Source organism: Trachypithecus francoisi, unplaced genomic scaffold (assembly GCF_009764315.1).
Source record: "Trachypithecus francoisi isolate TF-2019V2 unplaced genomic scaffold, Tfra_2.0 Lachesis_group1, whole genome shotgun sequence".
Classification (NCBI taxonomy): Eukaryota; Metazoa; Chordata; class Mammalia; order Primates; family Cercopithecidae; genus Trachypithecus; species Trachypithecus francoisi.
Window position 1 is genome coordinate 109,437,104 of NW_022681454.1, and position 24,233 is coordinate 109,461,336.

Here is a 24,233-nt window from a genome sequence, read left to right on the forward strand (position 1 = left end):
GGGGGTAAAATTTGGATTTTGATGTACACTTTGTTTCTTTCACATTAGTCGTCAGCAACATTTAGACTAAATTTTAAAATAGGTGGTTTGTGAGTACTTAGATTCGGGAGAAATAATCAGTAGGAATAAGTTTGGGTTCACAAAGAGCAAATGAGATCAAAGAAACCTTGGTCTTTTCTTTCATAGGTCTCCTAGTTAATAAAGAAATGCTGAAAACCCACTATTTCAACCTGGTCTTGGGCAATCCCCCAGAAACAGCATTTGGTTGCTTTGTTATAGGACTTGGCCCTTTGCTCTTTGTCAGACTGTGGGTGAGGCCAAAAAAAGACATGTTTATTTTTTTATTTTTTATTTTTTTATTTTTATTTTTTTTTTTTGAGACGGAGTCTGGCTCTGCCGCCCAGGCTGGAGTGCAGTGGCCAGCTCTCAGCTCACTGCAACTTCCGCCTCCCGGGTTTACGCCATTCTCCTGCCTCAGCCTCCCGAGTAGCTGGGACTACAGGCGCCTGCCACGTCGCCCGGCTAGTTTTTTGTATTTTCTTAGTAGAGACGGGGTTTCACCATGTTAGCCAGGATGGTCTCGATCTCCTGACCTTGTGATCCGCCCGTCTCGGCCTCCCAAAGTGCTGGGATTACAGGCTTGAGCCACCGCGCCCGGCAAAAAAAGACATGTTTATTAAATTTGCAGATGACTAAGTTTTAATGCTTTGAAAAATAGAATTGGGATTTTTAATTGGGCTGAAATGGTAAACCAATATTGAAAAGATGAAATCTCATCAGGATTTGTATAGCCATATATATTCAAATAATTTAGCATTCATGTGCTTATGTTCAAGAAAATGAAGGTCTATTTTAAGAACAGTCAGTGAGAAAGTTCTAGTGATTTTAGTTGACTGCAAGTTCAGTGTGAGCCAATAGTGAAGAGTACTGCCAAGACATGGGGACACGAATCTACACTGCATTAATAACAGCTGAGTGTCCGGAGTAAGGGAAATAATCATCCCACTTCTTTGTGATTCTCAGACCACACACATTTGGAGTCTTGAGTCCTTAGATCTGGGTTCCGTATTTCAAGAGGAAATATTGACAAAGTGGATCATATCCGGAAGTGGGTGAGCAGGATGATGAAGAGAGCAAAAATCATGTCAAATAGGAAATGACTGAATAAAGTGGGAGCATAATTACTCTCTCCCATTATGTGAAAGAAGGAGTAATCAAATATTATGTCACTCCAGAGAGCAGAACTAAAACCAGTGTGGTTGGAGAATTTAAAGAAAGCAAATTACAACACAATACAAAGAAGAAATACAAACTTCAGCTCTTAAAATCTAAATGGGATTAAGTATTAGTTGTCAGTATTGTAGGGATGATAATTCTTCCCAATTCAATTTTAATGAAAACCCAGTAGAAAACAAGAAGACAAAAACACCTGTGGTATTTTTGTGGGGCTAGGGGCAAATTCCAAAAATCACCTAGAAAAATAAACAGACAATAATGACTTTGAAAATTAAAAAGACAAGGTTGGTTCATCACTACATAGGCTATAATGATTAAATGAAAATGACACTGGTACAGACAAATCAATGGAACAGTTATTTCAGAGATAGACTCTGATATATCAATAACTTAATAGAAAACAAAAGAGGTATCACAACTGGGGGCATACACACTATTTATTTATTTATTTACTTACTTATTTATTTATTGAGACAAATTCTTTCTCTGTTGCCCAGAATGGAGTGTAGTGGTGTTCACTGCAACCTCCGTCCCCCTGGATTCAAGTGATTGTCCTGCATCAGCCTCCCAAGTAGCTGGGATTACAGGCGTGTGCCACCACGCCTGGCTAAGTTTTTAATTTTTAGTAGATACGGTGTTTCACCATGTTGGCCAGGTTGGTCTTGAACTCTTGAACTCTTGACCTCAGGTGATCCACCCACTTCAGCCTCCCAAAGTGCTAGGATTACAGGTGTGAGCCACTGCACCCAGCGCAGAGAAACTATTTAATAAATTTTCTAGGACAATTCATTTCGTAACTGGGGAAAGACAAAACACTCCAAAAAAACTTCCTGGTAGTTTAAATTAAATGTTAAATGGTTAGAAATAAATAAATAAGGCCGGGCGCGGTGGCTCAAGCCTGTAATCCCAGCACTTTGGGAGGCCGAGACAGGCGGATCACGAGGTCAGGAGATCGAGACCATCCTGGCTAACACTGTGAAACCCCGTCTCTACTAAAAAATACAAAAAAACTAGCCGGGCGAGGTGGCGGGCGACTGTAGTCCCAGCTACTGGGGAGGCTGAGGCAGGAGAATGGTGTGAACCCGGGAGGCGGAGCTTGCAGTGAGCTGAGATCCGGCCACTGCACTCCAGCCCCCGCGACAGAGTGAGACTCCGTCTCAAAAAAAAAAAAAAAAAGAAAGAAAGAAAGAAAACCAGGCCAGGCCCAGTGGCTCACACCTGTAATCCAAGGACTTTAGGAGGCCAAGGCGGACAGATAGCATGAGCCCAGGAGTTGGAGACCAGTCTGGGCAACATGGTGAAACCCCATCTCTACTAAAAGTACAACAACTGAGGTGGGAGGATCACCTGAGCCTGGGAAAGTCAAGGCTGCAGTGAGCCATGATCGCGCCACTGCACTCCAGCCTGGTGACAGAGTGAGACGCCATTAAAAAAAAAAAAAAAAAAACACAAAATTTAGAAAAATTAGAATTGAGTACCTAGAAAATCCCTGCATTTGGGGAGAACTGTTCTGTTTTATTACATTTTACTGCACAACATTTCAAATATTAAAATAAATAGAGAAATAGTACAACAAATACCTGTATATTCCTTATCTAGGTTTGCCAGTTGCTAATATGTTGTTATATTTACTTTTTAAAGCATTTGGAGGTAAATTATAATGTTGCTTTACCATTATGTTCTTTAATATCTCTAAAATAAAGATATTTTGTTTTTTTGCATATATATATTGTGTGTGTGTGTGTGTGTATATATATATATATATATTTTTTTTTTCAGTAGAGGTGGGGTTTCATCATGTTGGCCAGGCTGATCTTGAACTCCTGACCTCAGTTGATCCATCTGCCTTGGCCTCCCAAAATGCTAGGATTACAGGCGTGAGCCACTGTGCCTGGCCAAATAAGGATGTTTTTCTTTTTTCTTTTTCTTTCTTTTTTTTTTTTGAGACGGAGTCTCGCTCTGTCACCCAGGCTGGAGTGCAGTGGCGGGATCTCAGCTCACTGCAAGCTCCGCCTCCTGGGTTTTACGCCATTCTCCTGCCTCAGCCTCCCCAGTAGCTGGGACTACAGGCGCCCGCCACCTCGCCCGGCTAGTTTTTTTGTATTTTTTAGTAGAGACGGGGTTTCACCCTGTTAGCCAGAATGGTCTCGATCTCCCGACCTTGTGATCCACCCATCTCAGCCTCCCAAAGTGCTGGGATTACAGGCTTGAGCCACCGCGCCCGGCAAGGATGTTTTTCTTAACTAAGCACAATATTTTTATCATGATCATGTCTACAAAATTAAATAATTATCTGCTATCTTCTGATACTCAGTATACATCCAGATTTCCTCTGTTGGCCCCAGTGTGTTTTCCAGCCAAGTTGCTCAAATCAGGATCCAGTCAATGACCTGCATGATTCTTTTTTTTTTTTTTTTTTTTTTTTTTGAGGTGGAGTCTCGCTCTGTCGCCCGGACTGGAGTGCAGTGGCCAGATCTCAGCTCACTGCAAGCTCCGCCTCCCGGGTTTACGCCATTCTCCTGCCTCAGCCTCCCGAGTAGCTGGGACTACAGGCGCCCGCCACCTCGCCCGGCTAGTTTTTGTATTTTTAGTAGAGACGGGGTTTCACCGTGTTAGCCAGGATGGTGTTGATCTCCTGAGCTCGTGATCCACCCGTCTCGGCCTCCCAAAGCGCTGGGATTAGACCTGCATGATTCTTAATATGTGGTGAGCTATGGCTCATATTTCTCTGTTAGTTGAGAAAAGTTCTCTTTCCTTCCCGCCTTTTTTTTTTTTTTATTTTTTTTTAGATGTAGTCTCACTTTGTCGCCCAGGCCAGAGTGCAATGGCGTGATCTCAGCTCACCGCAACCTCTACCTCCCAGGTTTAAGCAATTCTCCTGCCTCAGCCTCCTGAGTAGCTGGGATTACAGGCACCTGCCACCACGCCCGGATAATTTTTGTATTTTTAGTAGAGACGAGGTTTCACCATGTTGGCCGGGCTGGTCTCGAACTCCTGACCTCAAGTGATCCACCCTCTCGGCCTCCCAAAGTTCTAGGATTACAGGCATGAATCACCGCACCCAGCCCCTTCGCACTTTTTTGTTGTTGTTTTGTTACATCTTCTTGCTGACGAGACTGATCAATTTTCTGGTAGAATTCTACCTTCTGGATTTATATGATTGTTTCCTTCTGGTTTCATTTAAATTTTAGTTAACTCTCTACTGTATTTCCTGGAGTCTGGAAATTTTGATCTAAAGTTGTTACTGATGTCAGATAAAACATTTTTGTCAAGTGTATTTCATGGGTGATGCTGTGTACATTATATCCTATCATATCAACAGTTGTATAATACTTAGCTGTGTTACTTTTTATGATACTAAGATCGATCTTTAGATTAATGGTACATGGGAAAATTACCAGATCTCTCTATTATAAAGTTATGCCCCCTTGAGACAAGTAAATATTCTGTGTGTTAAGAACTCAGCAGCAGATTAGTATCCAGTGCCTTTATCAACCTTACACTCAGTGCTTTTGGCACCCATTGCTGACTCTTGTCTGAACCAGTTACTCCATTACAAGTTGCAAAATGGTGATTTTTCCAATTGTTAGTGTTTTTGTTTTCATTAACTAAGATTCTTCTAATAGCGTTCCCCTTATTAATTAGAGCTATGTGTTATTCCGGTCGGGCGCGGTAGCTCACGCCTGTAATCCCAGCACTTTGGGAGGCCGAGGTGAGTGGATCATGAGGTCAGGAGATCGAGACCATCCTGGCTAACACGGTGAAAACTCCGTCTCTACTAAAAATTAAAAAAAATTAGCCAGGTGTAGTGGTGGGCGCCTGTAGTCCCAGCTACTCGGGAGGCTGAGGCAGGAGAATGGCATGAACTCGGGAGGGGGAGGTGGCAGTGAGCCGAGATCGCACCCCTGCACTCCAGCCTGGGCAACAGAGTGAGACTCCGTCTCAAAAAAAGAAAGAGAGAGAGAGAGAAAGAGAGAGAAAGAAAGAGAGAAAGAGCTATGTGTTACTCCAAAACAGAGTTCCATTTGGAAAAGAAAGAATTCATACTTAACTCTCTCTTGACTAATTTTTACATAAGGAATTGGTATAATGATTACCTCAATGAGGGGGCAAATAGGTCTTTTCATTCTGGGTTGAGTATCATTCGGCTTTTATATATTCAAGTGTGTCAATCAATTATAGTATTATTTATGATGCTGTGATAGATTGCATTTACCAAAGAAGGATACACAAATATATTCAGTCTCACATGGTCTTCCTATAATGTGATATTGACACATCTCCATTGCTTCTGCCTGGCACTCTCTTGGGGCACATGCTTTTAGTGAAATCCAACCACCCTGAAGCCACCATGTTAAAAGACCATAAGGAAAAACAACATAAGAGGTACACAGAAATGATTAAGGAGCCCTAATTATTCCATGCCTCAATGTTCGGGTTCAGGCACCAGACATGTGAGTGAATGAACCCTCAGAAGGTTTCAGTCTCCAGCTTCTGAGGTGCACAAATGATGCTAAGTGGAGTAGAAGCCAGCTAACCCCCGAACCCTTCCCAGACTACAGATTTGTGAGAAAAATAAATGTCTTAAGCTAAGTTTGGCATTACTTTTTACATAACCACAGGAACTAGAAAAGATGCTTTGATGAAGTTGGTCTTTGGGGGCCTCTCCACGTTGACTCCTGTCCTTTAACACGAGCCCACTTCTCTTCAGTAATTTCCTTGCTTTCTGATATACGACAATGTGCTAAGCTCATCTTATACATCCTCTGCCTCAGATTTAAAATCAGCCTTTTCCCCAAAGAGCCCTGGTTCTTTTTAGTGAGGAATGGTATTTAGAGTTTAAAATCTGGTCATTGGCTGGGCATGATGGCTCACACCTGTAATCTCAGCACTGTGAGAGGCTGAGGTGCGTGGATCATGAGGTCAGGAGTTTGAGACCAGCCTGGCCGACATAGTGAAACCCTGTCTCTACTAAAAATACAAAAATTAGCTGGGTATGCTGGTGTGCACCTGTAGTCCCAGCTACTTGGGAGGCTGAGGCAGGAGAATCGCTTGAACCTGGGAGGCGGAGACTGTGGTGAGCTGAGATCCCACCACTGCACTCCAGCCTGTCTCTGTCTTAAGAAAAAAAAAAAAAATCTGATCATTATGGAAACTTTCAATGGAAAAATTACAAATGATGACAATAAAACACTTCAACATGTTTCCCAAAAGCAGAATTGAAAGGCAAACAATGAAGCTCAACAGAATAGACAAGAAAAATGTTAAGTATTTAGTAAAAATAAAAATCAATGTGGACAAGCAATTCTTAAAAGACAGAACACTAATGAATAGTAATCATTGAATCATTTTCAACTTTCTATACTATTTTTGCTTTACCAAATTAGATTTTATTTATTTATTTATTTGTTTGTTTGTTTTTGAGACGGTCTCACTCTGCCACCAAGGCTGGAGTACAGTGGCGTGATCATGGCTCACTGCAGCCTCGACCTCCCAGGCTCAACCCATTCTCCTGACTCAGCCTCCTGAGTAGCTGGGACCACAGGTGTGCACCACCATGCCCAGCTAGTTTTTCTATTATTCCTAGAAGCAGGGTCTTGCCATGTTGCCTAGGCTGGTCTCAAACTCCTGAGCTCAAGCTGTCTTCCCATCTTGGCCTCCCAAAGTGTTAGGATTACAGGCATGAGCCACTGCACCCAGCCAGATTTCCCTTAAAAGAAACAGCCCTCAATGCAGACAAGAATGCAGTATGAGTGAGTGGGCCAGGTTAGAAGGTCAACTCTGCTTTCTGTGGTAATTTAGTGGCCCAGTTTTTTTCCATTCATTTGCTCTGCCATTCCCTGTTAAAGCCGTGTGGTTGAAGTGAGGTCACAGGCAAATCTGTGTTCTAGCTTGCATAAAGGAAACAAAAGAAGTTTAGGGCAAGCAATGTTCTTTGAAGCAAGAGAGGAGAAATTCTGCTCAGAAGGCCACGCTGAGTTTCAAGGGAGCTTGGGAGCTGTAGTCTTTGGGCAGGCAGTTGTATGTTTTTCCTAAACACTATTACTTTGAAATAAGATCGCGCCGGGCGCGGTGGCTCAAGCCTGTAATCCCAGCACTTTGGGAGGCCGAGATGGGTGGATCACGAGGTCAGGAGATTGAGACCATCCTGGCTAACACGGTGAAACCCCGTCTCTACTAAAAAATACAAAAAAACTAGCCGGGCGAGGTGGCGGTCGCCTGTAGTCCCAGCTACTCGGGAGGCTGAGGCAGGAGAATGGCGTAAACCCGGGAGGCAGAGCTTGCAGTGAGCCGAGATCCGGCCACAGCACTCCAGCCTGGGTGATAGAGCGAGACTCTGTTTCAAAAAAAAAAAAAAGAAAAGAAATAAGATCGCATCCTTTAATTGAATAGCTCATTTTTTTATAGTCTTTCCTAAGGAAACAAATGAATTTCAGAAAACAAATGTTAATTACCTAATGAACACTAACTCAGCCAATGAGAGAAATGTTCAGTATGTTATTTACTGGAGAAGGAAGCTACTTGAGAAGCATCTATCTAATTTTATTAACGGGTGTTACAGGCCATGACGAGGAGTTAAATGAGATGGAAAATGACTAGAGAGTGTTGTTTGTTTGTTTGAGACAGGGTATCACTCTGTTACCCAGGCTGGAGTGCAGTGGCATGATTATGGCTCATTGCAGCCTCAACCTCCCTGGGCTCAGGGGATCCTCCCACCTCAGCCTCCTGAGTAGCTGGGACTATAGGCGTGTACTACCACTCCAGGCTAACTTTTAAATTTTTTGTAGAGACGGGGTTTCGCCATGTTGCCCAGGCTCAGAGAGTTTTAAGTAAGAGAGAGAACATTCTGCTTGCTTTATGGAGGACAAGTGGAAGCTGTTGCTATAGTCCAGGAGACAAGTGATGATGGTAGTCTTTGCTAGAATTTAGGAGTAGTGACAATCTTTTGAATATTAAAACTTTGTTGGCTCTATAGATTTTGGAAAGAACAATTTGTCGGTGAGGCCACATTTTACACTTCACTTAGCTCATAATGTAAGAAATAGTGGCAAAAGATCAATGTATGGGGGGTGTTGGTAGGTACCCGAACAGTGCTATTTTTAAATTGCCAGTTAATTTCAGCTAGAGAGGTCGGCAAAATTCCAAGAAACAATACAAAAAGACACTTCTTTGTTTTTTTTTTTGAGATGGAGGCTGGCTCTGTCGCCTAGGCTGGAGTGCAGTGGCGCGAACTCGGCTCACTGTAAGCTCCGCCTCCTGGGTTCATGCCATTCCCCTGCCTCAGCTTCCCGAGTAGCTGGGACTACACGCGCCCGCCACTGTGCCTGGCTAATTTTTTGTATTTGTAGTAGAGACGGGGTTTCACCGTGTTAGCCAGGATGGTCTCGATCTCCTGACCTCATGATCCGCCTGCCTCGGCCTCCCAAAGTGCTAGGATTACAGGCGTGAGCCACTGCACCCAGCCTTTTTTTATTTTATTCTATTTTTTGTGATGGAGTCTCAGTCTACTATTTTTCGTAGAAACGGAGTTTCACCATGTTGGCTGGCCAGGCTGGTCTTGAACTCCTGACCTCAAATGATCCGCCCACCTCGGCCTCCCAAAGCGCTGAGATTACAGGTGTAAGCCACCACCACCTGCGAGAATTCACTTTCCTTGTCTACTTTAACTGCATTACTTTCTATGTATTTGATCAACTGTATTTCAGATATTTGTGTGGAAACAGCATATCCCTAACAAGATTATAAACCCATTGAAGGTCATGCACTTTGGTATCATTTTCAGTGACTTGAACATGATAGGTGTTCAGTTAAATAATGAGCATAAAAGAATTAACTCTGATATTGTGATATATAAACAAACACATATATTAATATTCATCCCTAGTTTCTGACACAGAGCTCATAAAACCCTTGTCATTTCCTAGATAATGAGGTGAGAAGAGCATAATTTGCTATTCATAAGGCCCTTTCAACCAAACCTGAGTTTATGCTAATGAGGTGACTCTTGGTGGGGGCAGGGGCCTGCCCTAGATAGCTTCAGGATGGGAGCTCTTTGCCAGAGAAACCAATCATGTGATTAGAGAATTTAAACTTTCAGATCCACCACACCTCCATAGAGGGGAGGGGGGCTGAAGATTGAGTCAATCTCCAATGGCCAAATTTAATCAACCATACCTATGTAATGGAACCTCCATAAAAACAAACCATTAACAATAGGATTCAGAGAGCTTCCGAGTTGGTGAATGTATCCACATGTTCGGAGGATGGTGCACACCAAACACCATGGGGACAGAAGCTCCTGCACTGTGGACACTTCGAGACCTCACCTACATACCTTTTCATCTGGCTGTTCATTTGTGTACTTTATAATATTCTTTATAACAAACTGGTAACAATAAGTAAAGTGTTTCCCTGAGTTCTGTGAGCTGTTATAACAAATTATCAAACCTAGGAAGGGAATCATGGGAACCCCCAAATTGTAGCCAAGTTGGACAAAAGTGTGGGTAACCTGGGTACCTACTATTTGTGATTTTTATTTGAAGTCGGGGGCAATCTTGTGGGATTGAGTCCTTAACCTGTAGTGTCTGCGTCAACTCTGGGTAGTCAGTGTCAGAATTGAATTAAATTGTAGGGCACTCAGCTGGTGTCTGCAGAAAATTGAGAAATTTCTTGATGTGAAAAACCCACATATCTGGTGTCAGAGATGTTCTGTTTCAGTAGAAACAGTAGTAGACTTGAACAGTTTTATTCTTTATATAGCTTATTTCCAATGGAGAACAAATGGAAATTAAGTGCCCATGGAATCTCACACTGAATTCCACAGTCACAAGCATCCTGGTCATCTCAGGGGAAAATATCACACACTTGGTACAAAGCAAATAGATGAGTTAAATATTATATATTAAATGACAAATTTATTATGATATTAGTAATTATATAATTATTAGATTGAATTATTTCAATAAAAAACATGTGAATACTATTATGTTGATTACAATATCAAATAATGATATTATAGCCTTAGTTAACATATAATAAAATGGCACAATTCACTTTAAAGATAAGGAACAAAGACAAAATAATGAAAACCAAGGGTTTGCATATTTTGTGATTATTTTATAGGGAATAGCTAATTATTAAACTAAGGAAAACTAAAATTATATATTTATTTTTCTACTTAAGAAGTGTCTTGGCTGGGCACAGTGGCTCACGCTTGTAATCCAAGCACTTTGGGAGGCCGAGGAAGGTGGATCACCTGAAGTCAGGAGTTCGAGACCAGCCTGGCCAACATGGTGAAACCCTGTCTCTACTAAAAATAAAAAATAAGCCAAGTGTGGTGGCACGTGCCTGTAATCCCAGCTACTTGGGAGGGTGAGGTAGGACAATCACTTGAACCCGGGAGGGGGAGGTTGCAGGGAGCCAAGATTGTGCCACTGCACTTCAGCCTAGGGGACAGAGCAAGTGAATTCTCCTCTCTGCTAGGGGAGCATCATATTTTTTGTAATTTTAGAATTACATTTCTGGTCACAGCTATCTAAGCGGGCTATGATTTTGCTTCATAAAGTCTTAATGATGTTGATTATTTTTACCTTAAAGATTACCATTTATCCTAATGAAATTAAGATAAAATGTGATTTTGTTACCAGCCTTTAGATTCAGTATTAGACACAGAACATTTTATAAGGATCCTTGATAAGGCTCTTACTTCCTTGTCTTATCACAGAAGTAGAATTAGAAACTCTGTGACAAATATCCAACCCCTCCACCATTTTGATAATCTGTTTTTGGACTAGGTATGTAGTAGGTGATCAATAAATGATTACTGAATGAATGAATGTAAGCCTGAATGGATGGTTCTGACTTCCTGCCTGCTTATCTGCCTGTCTAGGTCTGTACGTCTATTTCTGTTGGACTTTATGTGAATCCTCTCAAAATATAATTATTGTATATTGCACTGAGTCTAATGGTTACCTCCCTGAGATCGTCCATGACTAGCTTAAAACACACACACACACACACACACACACACACACACACACACACCACCTACCAATATTTTATGACTTAAACATATATATAGCATATATATGTGTATATAGATATATATATAAACTCTTATATAAAAGATGATCTACTGAAAGGCGGTAGGATATGGTGGTGGTAGTGATTTATAGATGAAATCACTCCCACGGCATTGGCATCTTGGCAGTAGCTCATTCCTTAGCTTCCCTGAACTAGGCGTGGAACTCCAGTTACTTCCCATACATCTGATACATTTAGGCTGCAACAAAGTCAAGTGTTTTCTTGCTTATTTTTTCCCTTCTTTGAGAACAGAAGACACCAGGAAAAAAAAAATTTATGAGAAAACAACAGTTCCTTACTCTGTACCACCTGCTTAAATGCAAACCAAAGGCACCCAAATGATGCAACCTATGAGTGTGGAAGAGGCTGGCGGATGGGCTGTCACGTCTGGCTGATCTGATGTCAGAGCAGATCATGTGGTGCTCTGTGGGCAGCTGGGACTGGCCCGCCGAAAGCACATGGATTACAGTCTGAGGCTGTAATGGGAAAGTCGGTTCCTGGGCTGCTGTCTCATAGACATCAGCTTGCAGGGAAGCTGGGGGCTCTCCGACTTGCCCTGCTCTGGGGCCCCTCCTGCTGCGTGACTCACAGGCACATTGCAGAGAGAAGCTGCCGCTCCCAGTAAGTGCTTAAAGAAGGTCTTTATTCAGAGCATTTTGGAAGCGGGGAGGAAGTGTTTGTGTTGATAGGGGGTGCTGGAAGCCTTTGTAAAACCCCCTCCTTGGATCTGGGCTGGGCAGCGGCGCTTTCCATGCCATTCTGGAGTTCAAAGGCAGCGCTGATGTGCAAATGTTCCCCAGCCCTGATTTTGGTTTGTTCTCCATGTGATGTGTTTTTCTGATTTGCATTTTCTCTTTCTTTAACCGTAGGGCAGATTTTAAAGATCTGGTTAAAGTGAATTGATTTCAGATTCCCAGCCCCGGAGTGGACTTGGTGTTCCCTGTATGATAAGCAGGGAGAGGGGCAAGAGGGTGGTGGTTCTTTTGGTCAGAATCACTGCTTGTGTTAAGACACTGTGTCTGTGCCGGAGAAAGTGGTTACCACCCCTTCTCTGCACTGGGTGAGTAGGTGGTGTGAGAGAAAGCGGGGGTGAACCAGCAGTGAAGAGATTTGATTAGTTTTTGGTAAACAGCAGTGCTATTAGTATATTGCCTTTTTCTTACGGTCAAAATTTATATTAAATAGTGTCAGCTGGCAGAACAGGTGTTGGCAGTGGAAGAATGATGGAGTTCTTTCTCCCTTTCCCAGCTAGTGAATTGTCTTTCCTGCATTGAAAGCCCAATTAAGGAGTAGAGAGAAATGTGACAGATACAGATTTCTGAGCACTGTTTTTTTGTTTGTTGGTTTGTTTGTTCTTTTGTTTGGTTTTTATTTTTTGTTCTTAACAAGCACCATATTTCCACCCGCATGCATCAGGAATGATTCTCACCTTGACGATGTCTTAGGTGTGGCCTTTTTGGAGAGCAAAGGAATAAATTCGATAACATCCTTCTCTTCCTTCTGAGCATATAACATTAAGATTGTTTTAGAGACTGAAAATAAATATGTGTGGTTGGAAGGAGATATAAAGGGGAATTTAGAAGAACAGATTGTTTATTTGCCCTGGCACTTTTCTGTGAACACTTGATAGAGTTCTAGGTCAAGGTGTATGGTGTCCCCTTGAGGGATAATAGGCAAATAATTAGGCTATGTCTTTAAGGATTGGAAAATCTTTATTTTTTTAAGGAACAGAACCTGGTCTTTTCTGTGAATCTCTGCACAAACCATAGGCTTTGGGGCCAAACACTGATTCCAGAGACACTTAGGCATTGAAGAAACTTTTGGGTGAGAAAGATGATGGTATGAATGCAAAGAAAATATGCTTAGATGAGTTTTGTCCTCTTTTTTTTTTTTTTTAGCCTTTTGCAGTATATGATTTAAGTTACAGAACAACAAACAACAGAAGAGAGCGTGCCCCACCCATAGTGTTGTGAACATGGATGATTCCCCTCCCATTCTATTCCATTGAACTGCATAAACACTAGCACAGAGACAGTTCTAATTCATCATTTGAACCCTGTATGTTACAGGTACAAGCCATATAAAATGAAGACATAGAAAAATGGAAGATCCTCCCACCCCACCCTACTTTCTCCTCCTTCCATATTGTTGAGTACAGCTAGATTTATCCTGGGAAGGGTCTCCATCACTGCTTGTAATTTTGTTAGCCATTTCGTGTAGGCGAGCACGGTGTGAGGATTTCAGAGGTAGTCTTCCTGATCTGGCCCTCCGTCCCTGCCTAGACCACACCCCCTTTTTTGGCCACATGCCTAAAACTCTTTCTGAAGGGGAGTGTGATAAAACGATGCCCATCCTTGGGCACATGGATTCCTCCGTCACATAAACCGAAGAGCCCTGATTTCTCTGCAGACATACATTTCCTGCTTCTCAGGGTGAAGATACCCAGTTATGGGGGTTTTAGAATTCCTTTTGTTTAAAGATTAACACAGTAATGTGAAAAGAAATGGAAGAAAATTATCCATTTTTCCATCTCACTCACACAACTCTGTTTAATGTCCTGTATTCTCTTCCTGTCTTTATCATCACATTAGGCTAGCTATGTTTAATGCAGGGGGGCTATCCACACTCCTCCAGATTTCTACTTTTCAGGGAAGGCACCTGTAGTTACATACTTAGAGCTGGACCATACCCTATTAGGACTGATAGTTCAGCCGTATTTCACAAGGGTAAAGCTGGCCAGAGTTACACATCTGATGAGTGAGAGTTGGGACCAGAACTCAGATTGCCTGACTGTCCAGTGCTCCTTCTGCAATCATGCAACCTAAGGAGAGAACATTTTCTTTAAAAATTAGGTATTTTTTTCCATTTCTGGTTCTTTTTTATTTAAAATGCTGTGTAATTATTAGCATAGTAAAATGACTGTAATTTCACTGTCTTTCCTGAAGAATGTCTTGCAATAGATTGGAAAGTCAATTTTGTTTTTTTTAATTAGAGACAGGTTCTTGCTGTGTTGTCCAAGCTGGACTCAATTCCTGGGCTCAAGTAATCCTCCTGCCTTAGCCTCCCAAGTAGCTGGGATTACAGGCATGAGCCACTGTGCCTAGCTTTGCCTTTGTTTTTCTGTTTGTTTTTGGAGATAGGGTTTCTCTTTGTTGCCCAGGCTGGAGTGCAGGGGCATGACCATAGCCCATGTAACCTTAAACTTGGGCTCAAACAATCCTTCAGCCTTAGACTCCTAAGTGGCTGGGACTACAGGCGCATGCTGCTATACCAGGATAATTTTAAAATTTTTTTGTAGAGATGGAGTCTTGCTATGTTGTCAGGGCTGGTCTGGAACTCCTGGGCTCAAGTGGTCCTACTGTGTTAGCTTCCCTAGTAGCTGGGATTACAGGCATGCACCATCACACCTAGTTCAGATTGGAAAATCTTTACAGAGAAAATTAAGTTCTGTTTTCTTAGGAAAGTAGCATGTTTATATTCTTTGTGGGTCATCTGATGAAATCTCAAATACCTGATTGTTACAGTTTTCTTTTCTTTTTTTTTTTTTTTTTTGAGACGGAGTCTCCCTCTGTCCCCCTGGCTGGAGGGCAGTGGCGCGATCTCGGCTCACTGCAAGCTCCGCCTCCCAGGTTCACGCCATTCTCCTGCCTCAGCCTCCTGAGTAGCTGGGACTACAGGCGCCCGCCACCGCGCCTGGCTAATTTTTTGTATTTTTAGTAGAGACGGGGTTTCACCGTGGTCTCGATCTCCTGACCTTGTGATCCGCCCGCCTCAGCCTCCCAAAGTGCTGGGATTACAGGCGTGAGCCACCGCGCCCGGCCTACAGTTTTCTAATCTTGGCTTTCTGAGAATGTAGACCACCCTTTTTTTTTTTGAGACTGGGACTCAGTCTGTCACCCAGGCTGGAGTGCAGTGGTGTGATCACAGCTCATGTAACCTTGAACTCTTGGGCTCAAGTGATCCTCTCACCTCAGCCTTTTAAGTAACGGATTATAGGCAAGCACCACTATGCTGTCTTCTACCCTACTTAATAAGGGGATTATTGTTCAATTATGGCAAACCACATATCACGAGAACATTTAGAAGCTTCATTCTATTTGGGTGGTTTTCTGAGTCATATAATTTTTTTTTTTTTTTTTTGAGACAAGGTCTGTCTGTCACCCAGGCTGGAGTACATTGGTTTAATCTTGACTTAATGCCACCTCCACCTCCTGGGGTCAAGTCATCCTCCTATCTCAGCCCCACCAAGTAGCTGGGATCACAGGTGCACACCACCACACCCAGCTAACTTTTGTATTTTTTGTAGACACAGGGTTTCACCTTGTTGCCCAGGCTGGTCTTGAACTCCTGGGCTCAAGTGATCCACCTGCCTCAGCCTCCCAAAGTGCTGGGATTACAGGCATGAGCCACTGCGCCTAATGTTCTTTCTTTATACAAACCTATTTATGGTGACATATTTAAAAACCATTTAAGGGGCCGGGCGTGGTGTCTCATGCCTATAATCCTAGCACTTTGGGAAGCCGAGGCGGAAGGATCACGAGGTCAGGAGATTGAGACTATCCTGGCTAACACCGTGAAACCCTGTCTCTACTTAAAAAAAAAAAAAAAAATTAGCCGGGCTTGGTGGCACGTGCCTATAGTCCCAGCTACTCAAGAGGCTGAGGCAGGAGAATCTCTTGAACCCGGGAGCCAAGATTGCGCCACTGCACTCCAGCCTGGGTGACAGGCCGTCTTAAAAAAAAAAAAAAAAAAAAAGAAAAGAAGAAAAAGAAAAGCAACAACAAAAAAACCATTTAAGGCCAGGCATAGTAGCTCATGCCTGTAAATTCCAGCTCTTTGGGAGGCTGAGGCGGGCAGATTGCTTGAGGTCAGGAGTTCGAGACCAGCTTGGCCAATATGACAAAACCTTGTCTCTACTAAAACTACAAAAATTAGCTGGGGGTGGTGGCATGTGCCTGTGGCCCCAGCTACTTGGAGGGGTGAGGTAGGAGGATGGCTTCAAACCGGGAGGCGGAGGTTGCAGTGAGCCAAGATCGCAACCTGCACTCCAGTCTGGGTGACAGAGTGTCACCCTGTCTCAAAAAAAAAAAAAAAAAACCCGAAAAAATAAACACAAAATAGAAAACATTTAAAAGATGTTTAATTCAAAATAAAATTTCAGATTAATTTTTTCCCTGTTGAGATCAATGCTAGGCCCGCAAGAGATTTTTAAAAAATACTTGTTCATTGAATGATAGAACAAATATATAGAACATTACAGTTCTTGCTTATGAGTATAATGAGATTTAAAAGGTAATCCAACGTTACGCTGTTCCATAATGTTATTAGAATGCCCATCTGTTAATTATTCAATCTTATTTTGGTAAGGGTAAGACTCCTACGTATTTGCTTAAAATGATGCAGATATGAATATATGTCATAGATAATTCACCTGTGTTGATGCTATTTGTAAAAGCAATAAACACAAAATTAGATTGGGTGTTGTTTAATTACAATTTTTGGAAATCTCAAATTCAATACAGGGGCCCTCTGATTATATCCTGGATATGCAATAGTCAGTTTCTACTGGTTGAGTATCTCTTCATTGTAGACATTAAACTATAGTGATATATTGGGAGAAATTAGTTCTGGTGGCTTTGAGTGGTTTCAAAAAGAATAATTGGGACACTGTTCTAAACAGCCAGCACTCTCTAGCTCAGAAACAAATGGCTGCATGTGTGACATTTCTAAATGGTGACATCTTCAAGGAACCCTCTAAATAGTTACTTATTTTAAGCTTCAGGTTATGGAGGAAAGAAAAAATTAGGCAGGGGATATTAGTTGTTAATGCTCCTAATATGAACAGACAGAAACTTCAGATAAAGATATCATTTATTTCAAAAAGATGTAACTAAGAGGAAATGCAAAAAAAAAAAAAAAAAAAAAAAAACTGCAAAGTTCAGCAAAGTAAATAGCTGCTGTACTAATTGTAAATTTCACTCTTTGAGGTCTTGGGTGCCTTTAACTGATTCCATTTAGGCAGAAAGCACAAGCAAATATCTCTTGTAAACAAAACAACAAATTTAAGTTAATGCTAATGTGTTCACAGCCAGAGCCAAAAGTTTTTCAGGGTTATTATAACACACTGGGCTCTCAGCCCATCCATCTAAATGTCCAAAGTAGACTAAAGTTATGGATCAGCCCGTTGTATATACCATCCCACATGAGAGCCAGATGCTACTGTTTACTGTGCTAGTGACTTAGCCAGATTCAATGTGAAATCTGAGATTACTGTTTGGGGTCCCTGGAAGTTATAGATGGATTTTTCTGATCATGGATTTAGGCTTTATACTTCAATCTGTTTTGACTAATGCTGATTTTTTTTAAGGACAATCTTTTAAACCTAATTTATACCCTAAACTTTAGATGGAGAGTTTCTTTATAAAAATTGTGTTCATTTATTGTCTTTGGACCTTGGATGTGTTGTAGGTCTTCAGCATCTATCTATCTGTCTGTCTGTCTATCTATCTATCTATCTATCTATCTATCTATCTATCTATCTATCTATCTATCGAGAGAGGGAGACAGGGTCTTGTTCTGTCACCCAGGCTGGTGGGCAGTGGTGTGATCATAGCTTACTGCACTCTCGCTCTTGGCCTCAAGCGATCTTCCTGCCTCAGCCTCCTGGGTAACTAAGATTACAAGACGACAGGAGAGTGACAGGACTACAACCATGACAAGTTAATTTTTTAAGTTTTATTTTTGTGGAGACAGGGTGTTGTTCTGTTGTCCATGCTGGTCTTGAACTCCTGGCTTCAAGCAATCCTCCTGCCTTAGCTTCCCAAAGTGCTGGGATTACAGGTGTGAGCCATTGCACCCCGCCTGTAGCATTTTTTTTTTTCTTTTGAGATGGAGTCCAGGCTGGAGTACTATGGCGCGATCTCGGCTCACTGCAACCTCCGCCTCCCTGGTTCAAGCCATTCTCCTGCCTCAGCCTCCCAGGTAGCTGGGACTACAGGCATGAGCCACCACACCCAGTATTTTTAGTAGAGATGGGTTTCGCCATGCTGGCCAGGCTGGTCTCAAATTCCTGGCAAGGTGATCCAGCCACCTTGGCCTCTCAAAGTGCTGAGATTACAGTTGTGAGCCACTGTACCCTGCCTTTAGCGTATTTTCATTGTTTGTTTTGAGGATGGAAAAGAAGCCATGGAATTCTATTGCACAGCAACCACACTAGAAAATGTAATTATAATGCAGATTTTAAGATGATTTGGTAAAAAACCAGTTCTGTATATATTGATTGAGAAAAAGACTATCCACTATCTTAAGAAAATGTGGCACATATACCCCATGGAATACTATGCAGCCATAAAAAAGGATGAGTTCATGTCCTTTGTAGGGACATGGATGAAGATGGAAACCATCATTCTGAGCAAACTGTTGCGAGGACAGAAAACCAAACACTGCATGTTCTCACTCATAGGTGGGAATTGAACAATGAGAACACTTGGACACAGGGTGGGGAACATCACACACTGGACCTGTCATGGGGTCAGGAGAGGGAGGAGGGAGAGCATTAGGAGATATACCTAATGTAAGTAACAAGTTAATGGGTGCAGCACACCAACATGGCACATGTATACGTATGTAACAAACCTGCACGTTGTGCACATGTACCCTAGAACTTAAAGTATAATTAAAAAAATAACAAATAGTAAATTAAAAAAAAGAAAAAAGAAAAAGACTATCCACTGTCCTCAGTTGGAAAGAAAATTTCATCATTCAAGACCCAGTATTATCAGATTTTGTTGACATAGTTAGATCCCTTATCCCTTAACCTTCTCCGATTTGGTTTATGTCCTTTTCATCCAATTAAACTGTTTTTTGAGGAAGTATCACAAGTAATGATAATACTGTCAATAATACTACCAATACTACAACAGCATCTGTTGTAGGGAAGGAAAGATTTCTTTTCCTCATCCATTGCTAAGTTCATGGCTGAGGCACCAATAACAAAAGACAGATTAACCAGAGAAAATCATAAACCAAATTCATTTAATTAATATGTTTACATGACATAAGAGCCTTCAGAAATGAATACCCAAAGGAACAGGTAAATTTGTACATTTTTGTGCTTAGGGTTGATGAAGAGTAGACAGTTGTGGAAAAGTATGATTGGAAAAAGGAGGTGTGATCTAATGGTAATAAACTGGGGGATTTAGCTAGACCTGTGTGTTTAGATTTGTCTCTGTGTCCCTGTGCCTTTGGAGATAAGAACATTCCCTTCCTCCAGATACAGGGTGGGCACCTCTCCATGAGAGCCTTAATGACTTATTTCACAGGAAGGTCAAAGAATTATTTTTTGGCTTACTTCAGAGGAGAAAGGCAAGAGAAAGTCAGCGAGTAACTTTTCTGCTTCTACTGCTTCCTCAAATGCCAAAGTGCCGTATTTTGGGGTAGCACGTCCTGAACCCCATCACTGCTAAGTGCTGAGCACTTTTCATACGCAAGACCCTGCACTAATACTTCACTTATTTATGGACGTTTCATAGATGGCAAGATGAACTTGCCCCAAATGTGTGATTTGTCATTTAAGAATCCAGTCTGGCCGGGCGCGGTGGCTCAAGCCTGTAATCCCAGCACTTAGGGAGGCCGAGACGGGCGGATCACGAGGTCAGGAGATCGAGACCATCCTGGCTAACATGGTGAAACCCCGTCTCTACTAAAAAATACAAAAAACTAGCCGGGCGAAGTGGCGGGCGCCTGTAGTCCCAGCTACTCGGGAGGCTGAGGCAGGAGAATGGCGTAAACCCGGGAGGCGGAGCTTGCAGTGAGCTGAGATCCGGCCACTGCACTCCAGCCTGGGTGACAGAGTGAGACTCCGTCTCAAAAAAAAAAAAAAAAAAGAATCCAGTCTGTCTAGACTTTCTAAGTCTAAGGCCTATCTCATAACCTGTTGTTACTGTTTTGACTATAAATTTCTATAGAGTTGTGTAGTCTGTTTTGCTTCAGACTTCAAAACCACTTGTGACATCTGTACCAAACACGGTGACAATGGTCTCATTGCAACCTGAAAAGCCAGTTGTCCCTGGAACAGCAGTAACCCTGTCCCTTCCAGCATTAACTTCTAAAGAATCTTCAGGTGCAGCTATTTGTCTTCCATCTGTGAAACCTGTTGTTACTTCTGCTGGGACCACATCTGACAAGCCTGTTATTGGCACTCCAATTCAAATCAAACTTGCCCAGCCGGGCCCTGTCCTTTCACAACCAGCTGGGATTCCACAGGCAGTTAAAGTCAAGCAACTAGTAGTTCAGCAGCCTTCAGGAGGCAATGAAAAATAGGTGACCACACTTTCACATTCCTCAGCATTGACCATTCAGAAATCTGGGTAGAAGATGATGCCAGTGAACACTGTAATACCTACCAGTCAGTTTCTTCCAGCTTCCATTCTAAAGCAAATTACTCTGCCAGGAAATAAAATTCTGTCGCTTCAAGCATCTCCTACTCAAAAAAATAAAAGAGAATGGAACAACATACTTCAGGGATGAAGATGACATCAGTGATGTGACTTCTATGTCAGGGGCCAAACTTAATGAAGAAAATGCCTGTATCTTAGCAACAAACTCTGAATTGGTTGGCACACTCATTCGGTCATGTAAAGATGAACCATTTCTTTTTATTGGAGCTCTACAAAAGATAATTTTAGACATTGGTAAAAAGCATGACATTACAGAACTTAACTCTGATGCTGTGAACTTGATCTCCCATGCAACACAGAACAATTATGAGGCCTTCTAGAAAAACTGACTGCAATTGCTCAGCATCGAATGACTACTTACAAGGCAAGTGAAAATTACATCCTGTGTAGTGATACGAGGTCACACACACCTCAGATTTCTTGAAAAGCTGGATCAATTGGAGAAGCAGAGAAAGGATTTAGAAGAAACAGAAATGTTACTTAAGGCAGCCAAGAGTCATTCTAATAAAGAAGATCCAGAACAGCTGAGATTAAAGCAGAACGCCAATGAGTTACAGCAATTGGAACTTGAACAGATACAGCATAGAGATGCTAATCTCACAGCTCCTGCAGCTATTGGACCAAGGCAGAAGAGACCACTAGGACTTGAAAGTGAGGGCTTAAAAGACAACCTTCTTACTTCTGGTACATCCAGCCTGACAGTCACCAAACTGTTGCTTCATCCAAGAATCTGCCTCAGGGACTTGATATTTTGTATGGAACAGGAGCAGGAGATGAAGTATTCTCGAGCTCTATACCTGGCCCTTCTGAAGTGACCACTCCACTCTCCATCCAGATCCTTGCTATTTACTGCCAAGGAAGACACAAAGAGCATTGTTGCACTGTTCTCAAATTTCAGTTTCTGGAAAATAATCACCAATACGAAAGAGCAAACGAAGGGAAAAACATTTCATGCTCATGGATAGGAAGAATCAATATTGTTAAAATGGCCATACTGCCCAAATCAATTTACAGATTCAACACTATTCCTTTTTAAGTGCCAACACTATTTTTTACAGAACTAGAAAAAGCTATTCTAAAATTTATATGGAATAACAAAAGAGCCAGAATAAACAAAGCAATCCTAAGCAAAAAGAACAAAGCTGGGGGCATTACCCTGCTCATCTTCAAACTATACCACAGGCTACAGTAACCAAAACAGCATAGTATTGGTACAAAGACAGTCACAGAGACTAATAGAACAGGTTAGAGAACACAGAAATAAAGTCGCAAACGTACAACCATCTGATCTTCAACAAAGCCTACAAAAATAAGCATTGGGGAAAGGATTCCCTATTCAATAAACGCTGCTGGGATAACTGGCTAGCCATATGCAGAAGACTGAAACACGACCCCTTTCTTTCACCATATACAAAAATCAACTCAAGATGGATTAAGGACTTCTTCTTCTTCTTCTTTTTTTTTTTTTTTGAGACAGAGTCTTGCTCTCTCACCCAGGCTGGAGTGCAGTGGCATAATCTTGGCTCACTGCAAGCTCCGCCTCCCGGGTTCTAGCAATTCTCTTCCTCAGCCTCCCGACTAGCTGGGATTACAAGCGCCCACCACCACGCCTGGCTAATTTTTGTATTTTTAGTAGAGAGGGGATTTCACCATCTTGGCCAGGCTGGTCTTGAACTCCTGACCTCGTGATCCACCTGCCTTGGCCTCCCAAAGTGCTGGGATGATAAGCGTGAGTCACCTTGCCTGGCTGAATTAAGGACTTAAATATAAAATCTGAAACTATAAAAACCCTAGCAGAACACAGAAAGTACAATTCTAGACACAGGCTCTGGCAAAGATGTTATGACAAAGATTCCAAAAACAATTGCAACAAAACCAAAAATTGACAAATGGGACCTAATTAAAGTAAATGACATTTGCACAGCAAAGGAAACTATTAACAGAGTAAACAGACAACCTCCATAATGGAGGTTTGCAAACTATGTATCCAGCAAAGGTCTATGTATCCAGCAAAGGTCTAATACCTGGAATCTATAAGGCACTTAAAGCAAAAAACAAACAACCCTATCAAAAAATGGGCAAAGGAGGCTGGGTGTGGTGGTTCACACCTGTAATTCCAGCTCTTTGGGAGGTGGAGGCGGATGGATCACTTCAGGCAAGGAGTTCAAGAACAGGCTGGCCAGTATGGTGAAACCCCATTTCTACTAAAAGCAAAACAAAAATTAGCTGGGCGTGGTGGTGCTTGCCTGTAATCCCAGGTGTTTGTGGGGCTAAGGCACAAGAATGGCTTGAACTCAGGAGGCAGAGGTTTCAGTGAGCTGAGATCATGCCACCGCATTCCAGCCTGGGTGACAGAGCGGGACTCTGTCTCAAAAATATAAATAAATACATAAATACATATATAAATAAAGTACAGTTTAAATCCAATGTTTGTTTCTTGGATTTATGTCTAGATAATCTGTCCAATGCTGAGAGTAGAGTGTTTAAGTCCTGAACTATTATTGTAGTAGAGTCTATTTCTCCCTTTATATCTGGGTGTTTCGGTGTTGGGTACACATACATTTACAATTATATTTATTATATCCTCAGGCCTGGTGCAGTGGCTCATGCCTATAATACCAGCACTTTGGGAAGCCAAGGTAGAAGGATTGCTTTGAGACCAGGAGTTAGACTAGCCTGGGCAACATAGTATAAGCCCATCTCTAAAAAAAAAAAAAAAAAAAAAAAAAAAGGAAGGGGCAAAGGACATGGAGAGACACTTCTCAAAAGAGGACACACAGGCGGCCAACAGGCATGTGAAAAAAAATTCTCAAAACTAATCATTAGAGATGTGTAAATCAAAACCACAATGAGATATCATCTCACACCAGTTAGAAGGGCTACTATGAAAAAGTCGAGGCTGGGCGTGGTGGCTCACATCTGTAATCCCAGCACTTTGGGAGGCCGAGGCAGATAGATCACAAGGTCAGGAGATTGAGACCATCCTGGCTAACACGGTGAAACCCCATCTCTACTAAAAATACAGAAACAAAATTAGCTGGGCGTGGTCGTGGGCGCCTCTAGTTCCAGCTACTCGGGAGGCTGAGGTGGGAGAATGGCGTGAACCTGGGAGGTGGAGCTTGCAGTGAGCAGAGATCATGCCACCACACTCCAGCCTGGGCAACAGAGTGAGATTTCGTCTCAAAAAAAAAAAAGAAAAGCAAAAAATAACAGATGCTGGTGAGGTTGCGGAGAAAAGTGAACACTTATACACTGCTGGTGGGAATGTAAACTAGGTCAGCCACTATGGAAAGCAGTTTGAAGATTTCTCAAAGAACTTAAAAGAGAGCTACCCTTTGACATAGCATCTTATCACTGAGTATATAACCAAAGAAACATAAATTGTTCTACCATCAAGTCATATGCAAACATATGTTCATTGCAGCACCGTTCACAATAGCAAAGACATGGAATCAA

General features: G+C 42.1%; 1 protein-coding gene and 1 pseudogene across 20 annotated transcripts in view; both read left to right on the forward strand.

Moving 5' to 3' along the window:
- ANK2 (ankyrin 2) overlaps nt 1-24,233 on the forward strand; it is a 715,648-nt gene that overhangs the window by 123,788 nt on the left and 567,627 nt on the right. For 19 of the 20 annotated variants that reach the window (XM_033215039.1, XM_033215046.1, XM_033215043.1 and 16 more), the window contains exon 1: nt 11,673-11,940. The exons of the other annotated variant lie outside the window; for it this stretch is intronic. The gene's annotated coding sequence lies outside the window, so the exon portion shown is untranslated. Of the gene's footprint in view, nt 1-11,672; nt 11,941-24,233 lie in introns of those variants that run through there. 20 annotated transcript variants of the gene reach the window in all.
- Nucleotides 11,801-21,808, forward strand: LOC117086257 (annotated as a pseudogene).